This window comes from Pristiophorus japonicus, chromosome 3 (assembly GCF_044704955.1).
Source record: "Pristiophorus japonicus isolate sPriJap1 chromosome 3, sPriJap1.hap1, whole genome shotgun sequence".
Classification (NCBI taxonomy): domain Eukaryota; kingdom Metazoa; phylum Chordata; class Chondrichthyes; family Pristiophoridae; genus Pristiophorus; species Pristiophorus japonicus.
The window spans coordinates 56,560,630-56,570,428 of record NC_091979.1 but is presented as its reverse complement, the minus strand read 5'-3'; positions in this window follow the sequence as shown (position 1 = coordinate 56,570,428).

Sequence of the window (9,799 nt, the reverse complement as noted above, 5' to 3'; positions counted from 1 at the left end):
GCAGCATTAACTGCAGAAATACAAAAGAAAGATTTGCATTAATGTATCACCTTTCATGATCTCATGACATCCTAAAGTGCTTTACAGCTAATGAAGTACATTTTGAAGCGTAGTCACTATTGTAATGTAGGAAATGAGACAGCCAATATGAGTACAGAAAGGTGATAATGAATAGATCATTTGTTTTAGAGATGGTGGTTGAGTAATAAATATTGGCCAAGACACCAGGGAAAAATCCCCTGCTTTTCTTCAAAATAATGCCACGGGATCTTTAGAGCCATAGGGCCCAAATTTGGCCCTCCGGTTTTTTCGCCGCACCTCTGAGCCACCCGCCGACATTTTACATCAGAAGCAGTGGCAAAAAAAAATCCTTGCAATCATGCCCGATTCTCGGGTCGTCTGTGGAGCTGGCGTGGCACAGAACAAAGAGGGGGGGGCGGAGCTAGGTCCGGGCTGGTTGCGCAGAGCTGGCAGGGGGGTGGGGCCTAATCTGAGTGACTGTGTGTGTGTCAGCAGCACATGCATGCGTGTTGCAGTGTTCGCGCATGCTCAGTGGGGTATTAACATTGGCAATCGGCCATTTTTAAAGGGAGAACCTCTCACTGAGTTTTGGATGCCTGCTTAATGTTTTGAAAGCTAGAGGAGTGCTGTTTGGAGTACTCTGCAAGAAATCAGCTGCTAAATCTCCACAAGGAGTGTTACATAGGTGAGAATCATTCATTGCTGCAAGCAAAATAAGAACTTTGTGTTTTTAAAAATAACTGAGTGTCAATTCAAAGAGCAATGCAACACCGTGCCCCAAGAACGAAGAATTTCACGCATCAAGAAGTGGAGGTACTAGTGAATGTAATCGAGGAAAGGTGGCAGGAGCTGGATACAAGCAACAGAGGTCACACAATAGTGCCACCCAAAGACATTAATAAACACTGGAACAAACTTGCAGAAGATTACTGTGCAGTGGTGAATACCACGAAAAGTGGAAGGCAGTGTAAAAATAAATGGCATGACCTTGGTCAAGCAGTTAGGGTAAGTAATATTTTCATTTGTTAATGGAACTGCATCTGTAAATGTGACCATCTGGATATGTCCCACCCAGCAGAAAGACACCCTCTCTAAAAAGTTCTGTTTTCATCTTTGCAGAAGAAATTGGCCCACAACAAAAGGGAAAGAACTTGAACAGGAGGAGGCCCGCCAGATCTGCACCCACTGACACCCTTGGAACAGAGGGTTGCTGCTTTGCTGGGTCCGAGCTTGAGAAAAACAATCAATACTGCACAAGAGGGAGAGGGTAAGTACTGAAAATTACTCGTGACCCTTCAAATCAACCTGCTGCCTGGCCTGCTTTGTGTGAGCCTACTCATGCCACCCATCCTGCCCCCTCCTCTGCTGCTAACCATTTGACTGTTCTGTTATATTTTGCAGAACCTGATGCCAATCCTGAAGATACAGAAGAAAATTCAGTCATGGGCGAGCCAGACCAACTTTGTAAGGCGGGGGGGGGGGTGCCATAGAGAGGTATGAAGAGGAGAATCTTGAACTTGCGTTGCCAAGCACTTCCATGATTTCTGATTCGTCACTCTGTGGTTTGAGCACGGCCCAGTCCCAGCATAGTGGTTCAGGTGACGGCATTGGGTATGGAGGCCAATGAGCTTACCTGATCACTCATGAACACCGTCAGTGGGGTGGGTGATGAGGTAACGACACTGATGGCAGAAATAGCAATAATGTCACGGGACATGAGGAAGGATTTTTCAGAGGCAGCGGGAACGACAGCACAAGCCATCAGGGAGGGAATTTCAGAGACAGCGGGAACGATGGCACAGGCCATCAGGGAGGGAATGTCACAGGCAGCCAAAACGACGGCACAGGCCATCAGGGAGCTAGCTGCTGCAATAAGGGAACACAGCCAGGCCAATCCACTGCCACTCCCACGGCAATCCCCGCATTGTTTCTGTCAAGACCGAAGCTGTAACCCACCCCCCTCTACCACCACCACTACCACCACCCCCATGAAGCAGTGCACATTCATCGAGATGTGGATCTGAGATGGGTGCAGCCTTTAATTGCTGCTGTTGTTTTTGTTGTTGTTATTAATGTTACTCTTGTAACTGTTTTCAAATGTAAATTGTTTTGTAAGTGATGTAACTTTACAAGACTACAGTGACCGTAACGTTTTTAAGTGATCTTAGAGTGTAAGTTTTTTCTAATCGAAATTGTTTTGTAAGTTTTGTAACTTTACAACTTATAAGTGATCTTAGAGTGTAAATGTTCTCACATTTTGTAAGTCATTTAATTTCACAAATAAAAAGTGATCTTGAAGTTTAAGTGATTTTCGAGTGTAAGATTTTTCACATTGAAATTGTTTTGTAACTTTACAAGTTTATAAGTGATCTTAAAGTTTTTAAGTGATCTTAAAGAGTCATATTAAAGTACAGTTTGATAACAAAAATTATTTTATTACACTAAAGTGAAATACATTCTAAAATTTTCAATAAAATATTTTTTACATTGAAACTGAATCATGTTCCATTAACACAACACACAGCCCAGCTCTTCTCACTCCCCAAACAAGGTAAGAAACCCAAAGGTCTTTTGTTCTCTCCACGCCCCTTCAGTCATGTGACTTCTCTATCCCTCCTCGTCAGCAGCCCCACCTCCCCCCCCGCAACCCTGCAGAGTTCAGCCTTCTCCCTCCCTCCCTCCCACCCATCTACCACCACCACGCCCCCCCACCCCGCCCACAACCTGCCGTGCTCTCCGTTTCTCTCCCCCTCCGCCACAGCCTGCCGCGTTCTTTCTCCGTTTCTCTCCCTCCCCCCCCCCCCACTGACCCCCCACCCCCCACAGCCTGCCGCGTTCTCCCAATTCTTGTCCTGGTCGAAGGGCTTGGCCGGTGTCCCGCACCTTGCCCTGGCCAAATGGACTCCAGCACTGCCAGCCGCTGCAGAGTTCAGTTTAAGGTAGGATTTGATGCAGTACTTTTATTTGTTACTTTCATTATTTACTTCACTTCTTTATTTTTTTATTGAATTGTTATTACTGCTTGTGTTTTGCTTGGTGCTTGGTGGTGCTTTAAATGTAGTTACTTGCACCTATTCGTTAACTGTAAGTAAGGTCTTTCTGTGAGGACAAAAGTGGACACATACGCTGCCCTAAGTTAGTTTAGTACAACATTTTTCTGGTCAAATTGGCATAAATGGTGTAAGTGGCTGGGAACGCCCCCTTTTGAAAATAACACTGACCAAACAAAAAACCTAACTAACTCACTTGCACTGTCGCAAATTAAATGGCCATATTTGCAACTAAAAAGATACACCAGAAAAATCAAGCTACACCAAAAAAAACGGTGCGACTCACGGGGAAATTTGTGCCCTTAGAGCCTCAGTTTAATGTCTCATCCTAAAGGCAGCAGTGCAGCAGTCTCTCAGTACATCACAGGAGTGTTCAAAACTCTGGAATGGGACTTAAATCCAAAAGATTGAGTGGTAAGAGTTCTACCACTGAGTCACAGTCCTCAACTTTTATGGTCTGAATCAATTCCAGCATCCTGGATTAGTGCAGAATTAGTCAATGGGAAGATAACTGACCCCTTTTTTCTTAGAGCTGGGGAATTCTAAGGAGATTTGGAATGTCCATGGCAGAGCAAAGGCAGATAGCATTACATATCTATAGGATTGCTGGATTCGCCAGATTGCAGGGGGCAATCGATGTTATAGTAAAGGATCCTCTTCAGACCCACAAAGCTGCATGACCAGAAAGGACTATCACTCCTTCCTCGTTAGTCTGATAGTTGGGCCTGAGGAACTCTTGCAGTGATGTCCTAGGGCTACATAGCATACTTTTCAGTTAATTTTTGGCTGATACTTTTGTCCCTGTTTCCTCCTTCAGCCCTAGCAAAATCTGCAACAGATTGAAATGTATTTTGAACCTTTTAAAGACTGTAAGAAATGTTTCCCTCCTACCAACCATATCCTTATGAGTAGTTGTATCCTTTTTAAATTTCATTTGCACTGATATTTTCTGATCCCCACATTAGGCTAGCTCACTGCACAAGAGCAAAGCTGCACTGATAGCTGTGAATAATTTTAGAAATGAGCTGACCCAGAAACATGAAATGCAGTCAGCAGACTATATTTCTGGCTAGATTTGCACTAGAACATAACCATTCGTGACTAAGCTTTGCAACATATCAAGACAATTGGGCCCAAGTTTCGGGCTGCGCCGTTGACCTGGACGCCCGTTTTTCGCGCCACAAAGTGCGCCTAAAAAAACTTCCAGATTCTCCGGCCCCCTGCAGGTCCTCTGGCCCTCGGCGCGGCGCAGCACGAGCTGAAGGGGGCAGAGCTAGGTCCCTGCGCTGAAAACAGTGCCGGAACCTCTGCACATGCCGGGACTCTGCACATGCGCGCTAACGACCGTTCCCGACCGCTCCCCTCCCCCCCCCCACCCGACCGATCTCCGCCCTCGATCCACGCTCCCGACCCCCCAGACCCCGGACCCAACCTGTCAATCCGGTAAGCCTAAGCTCGAAGTCTTGGGCCCGGCCCGTTCAGCCTCCCTCTCCTTTCTTTCTCTCTCTCTCTCTCTTCCCCCCTTCTCTCCCTCCTTCCCCTCCCTCCCTTCTCTTCCCCCCTCCCCTCCCTCTCTCCCTTCTCTCACCCCCCTCCCCTCCCTCCCTTCTCACCCCCTTCCCCTCCCTCCCTTCTCACCCCCCCTCCCCTCCCTCCCTTGTCACCCCCCTCCCCCCCACCCCCTCTCCCCCACCACACACCCTCTCTCCCACTCCACCACCCCTCCTCCCCCTCCCCTCCACCCCTCCAAACCCCCTCCCCACCCTCCCCCTCCCCTCCACCCCTCGCTGTCAGAAACACAGACAGACAGACAGAGAGATAGAGACACTGACAGAAACACACTGGAGGGGGGGGGGGGCATCCCAGCACGCTGTTGGAGGGCTCCCGGTGCTGCAGTCGGTAAGTAGAAAATGTTTTATTTATTAATTTTTTTTGATTTTATTGGTTGATTTATTGATGTTTTTATCATTTATTATTGATGATGGCTCTTTATTTGTAAAACTGAAGTGTTTAATGTTTGTAAACTTCCCTTTAAACTCCCCTCCCCCCATTCCCTATGCTGATTTGTAACCTACGCCTGATTTTCTAAAGTGTAGACAAGGTTTTATCGAGCGTACAAAAATCTTCACTTACTCCATTCTAAGTTAGTTTGGAGTAAGTTTTCACTGCCGAAACTTTGAAAACAGGCGTAAGTGGCCGGACACGACCCCTTTTGAAAAAAAAATTCTGTTCCAAAGTGAAACTGTTCTAACTGACTCGAACTGGAGCAAACTAAATGCCGAGAATTTGAATTTCTAAGATAATCCGTTCTACACCAGTTGCTCCAAAAAATCAGGAGCAACTGAGGCCGAAACTTGGGCCCATTTTAAGCCAATTGGAAAAGCCACAGAAAATCTCTAAGCATATGTTATGATTACAAGATATGTCCCTTTTCCATATCTCAGTTCACAGGACATTCATAGAATTTGTCCTATTGCCCAAGAGTACTATGTATCTGTACTTAGATGACCAATTGATGGCACACAGCAAGAAAGGAGCCAGGATACATGTTCAGCCATTTTATCAGTTGTGATATCCAGTAAAACTTTAGAGAAACCTCGACAGTAATTTCCAAGGACATCATCTTTGCAATTTCCATGTTCTAGACTATGAGAGTACTAGTTTCCATACCAACATAACTCTTTCTGGACATCCAAACGTGACTAACAATTGGCTCAATATGTGCAGTGAAAATCCAACTACAAGATCTGGTGACTATTGGCAACTTGTATCTTCTACTAAACTTTTTAGCTGATTAACTTTAGCATTCACAAAAATATATCTTTATTCTCCTCTTAAAACTTCACAATTATACCCTATTTACTATGCGGGGAGTTTCCCGAACAACTAAAATAAATTAAAATTGTAAAAGAAAGTTTTCTTTACTTTCTCTTCCCCTGTTACCCTCCCCCTTCCCATACAAATTGAAGATTCTTAAAATAGTCCATCATGTTTGTTTATGAGACCCATGACCCGGAAATTACGCTGTGGGATATGAAATACAACACTTAATGATTCATCTGATATTCCTTCTTCTTCAGTTAAGGCGCAGCACCACGAAAAGAGTGAAGAGAGGAATTTTAGATAAACACATTGAATGGCCATATTTTTTATGCCACGGTGTAATTTCAATACGGACAAATGTAATTTTTGCATATACTTGTCATCATGATGCTGTTTTGTTTATGGACAGAGTCTTCCCTTTTTCCATTTTCTGGGTTTGATTATGAGAACTGGTTTGCACCCTCATTTAAAGCGTCTTGGACTGTATGTTAGACTTACTCAAATCTTTACCTTTTTACAATCTCATGATCCTGCCCTACCTTTTATAAATTCCTGAGTTCAGGAATCCTGTAACTAACACAGGCACAAATCTAGCTCTGCTTTATTCGGGCCCAACGTGATTACATTACAAGATGGCTTGCCTTTTATACCTGGGCTGCACACACGTGCGCACAGCAAAATGATCTCCGACAGTGGCGCCACCTGGTGGCTAGTAACCCCAAGCATACATACATGACAACATTCCTCTTTAAGATATTAGTAACAGTCTTTTTACAAATTTCGACGGTCCGGGGCTTTCCGCTCCCGAGTTGATCGTCTCAGTTCAACTCTATTCTTGGGCGAGCGTTCTGAGTCTGTAATGACTGGGGGCTGAGTAACCGATCTGATGGGAGTGGCGATGACCATGTCAGGGATTGAAAGTCCAGATTCATTGATGACAGTGGAATCCTCTGATGACTGAGGGTAGGTTGGTTGGTCAATCATTGTATCTTTCTCAGGCTGTTCCGGTTCATCCGTGTGCTGTAGCTTTGTCTGATCAACATGTTTCCTGCATGTTTGCCCCTTCTTGAGCTTGATGATAAACACTCTGTTACCCTCCTTGGCCGTAACAGTACCAGCGATCCACTTGGGACCTTGACCATAATTTAGTACATACACAGGATTGTTAACAGAAATGTTGCATGACACAGCAGCGCGATCATGATATCACCGCTGACATTGATGTCTGTATTCAACATGATTGTTCAAGTCAGGGTGAACAAAAGAGAGCTTGGTCTTGAGACCTCTCTTCATCAATAGTTCAGCAGAGGGGACCCCAGTAAGCGTGTGGGGTCTTGTCCTGTAACTAAGTAATATGCATGACAAGCAAGTCTGCAGTGAACCTTGAGTTACACGTTTCATACTCTGCTTGATGGTTTGGACAACATGCTCTGCTTGACCATTAGATGCGGGTTAAATGGTGCTGACCTCACATGTTTGATACCATTGAGTTTATGAACTCTTGAAATTCCACACGAGTGAAGCAAGATCCGTTGTCACTTACAACGATGTGGGGCAGACCATGAGTGGCAAACATGACACGAAGGCTCTCAATGGTAGCTGTGGATGTACTGGATGACATGATTATGCACTCTATCCACTTGAAATATGCATCCACCACAACTAAAAGGATCTTTCCCAGGAAGGTACCTGCAAAGTCGATGTGGATCCAAGACCATGGTTTAGATGGCCATGACCACAGACTCACCAGTGATTCCATTGGTGTTTTACTTAGCTGCATGCAAATGTTGCACTGATGCACACATGATTGCAGATCAGAGTCAATTCCAGGCCACCATACATGAGACTTGGCAATGGCTTTCAGCATGACAATACCGGGATGAGTGCTATGTAGATCATGACCAAATTTCTCTACCATAACAACACGATTACCCCACAGTAAACAATCTGACTGAATGGATAATTCATCTTTGCAACGGTTGTAGGGTTTGTTCTCATCACCCATTTGCTTGGGTATGGCAGACCATTCACCACTAAGGACATAATGTTTCATAACTGATAATATCGGGTCCTGACTAGTCCAGGTCTTAACTTGTTGAGCCGTGACAGAAGTTCCCTTACTTTCAAAAGCATCCATAACTCGGTCTGCAGGTTGTGGCGTCTCCACCTCCAGTGTGGACAATGGCAGATGGCTCATTGCATTGGCACAATTCTCAGTGCCAGGTCTACGGCGAATGACATAATCATAGGCAGATAATGTCAGCGCCTACCTCTGGATGTGGGATGATGCATTGGTATTGACAACTTTGTTTTCCAAAAACAATGAAATGAGTGGCTTATGATCTGTTTCCAGTTCGAACCGAAGACCTACCAGGTACTGATGCATCTTTTTAACCCCATACACACAGGCTAATGCTTCTTTTTCTACCATGCTGTAGGCTTTTTCCGCCTTTGACAAACTTATAGAAGCATATGCAACAGATTGTAGTTTACCTGACTCATTAGCTTATTGGAGCACGCAACCAACTCCATATGACGAAGCAGCACAGGCCTATACTAGACACTTGCAGGGATCATAATGTACCAGCGCTTGATGGAGCAAAGCAGATTAGTAGCTTTCTCAAAATCTCTATCATGAGACGCACCCCAAACCCAGTTGTCGCCTTTTCTTAGCAACATGTGCAGTGGCTCTATTTTGTGTATGCAATAACTCAATAGACTGTAAACTCCAAAGAGGTACAAACCTGGATCTGTACTTGCCGAGATCCGATTTTCCGATGATATCTGCTTTAAGTGTTTGTCCGTCGTCACGCATGCCTGGGCAATCGTGATGGCCTTGCTCAAGTCCAGCGTTTCCGCCGCCAGTCGCTTATGCAGGATCACCTTGTGGTTGATGCCGATTAAAAAGAAGTCCCGCAGCATGTCTCCCAACGCGTTTTAGAACTTACATGGTCCAGCTAGACGCCTTAGGTCGGCAACGAATTCCGACATATCCTGGCCCTGAGAACGAACGTGCCTGTTAAATCGATATCGTGAGATGATGATGCCTTCTTCTGGTTTGAAATGGTCAAATACCAGAGCACACAATTCCTCATAGCCCTTGTCCGTTGGACTTGTAGACGAGAGAAGATTATTTGTGATTGCATAGATTTTCGGACCGCAAAACGTGAGGAAGACCGCCCTGCGCCTAACTGCGTCAGTGTGTTTCTCCATTTTGTTGGCTACGAAGTACTGGTCCAGGCGAGCTACAAAATCTGTCCAGTTCTCTCCCTCCACGATTCTCTCCAGAATTCCAAATGTGCTCATTTTTGCCTGCGAAGGTTCTTAATTTACCTTGTCGCCAAATGTTATGTATGTAATAATTAGATAGACTGAATACTGTAAACTAACACAGGTACAAACCTGGCTCTGCTTTATTAGGGCCCAAAGTGATTACATTATATGATGGCTTGCCTTTTATACCTGGGTTGCACACACTAGCGTACAGCCCAATGATCTCTGACAGTCGCGCCACTTGGTGGCTAGTAACACCAAGCATACATACATGATAGATAGATAATTATGGCTGATGTATTTTTGAGTTTAACAAGTCACATATTTACATTTATTTTGTTTCGATCACATTTTGATTGGTATTTGTCAGCTGGCCTTGTTCCAATTGAGAGATTCTGTAGCCATCATGAAGATGGGCCAGAATAACTCCATGGACAGTTAGCAACAGCTATCATATGAAGATTAATACCTTGTGTCTGGTCTAATTTACACTGCAGAGTCGATAGTCTAAGGAGGAATTAAGCCTGTACCTACTGAAAATCTACAGTTTTATCATTTCTTCTGCTCACTTATCCATTTACTCTTTAATCGTTCTGTTTACCAGTTTACAGCCTAAGCCCATGCATGGTCCA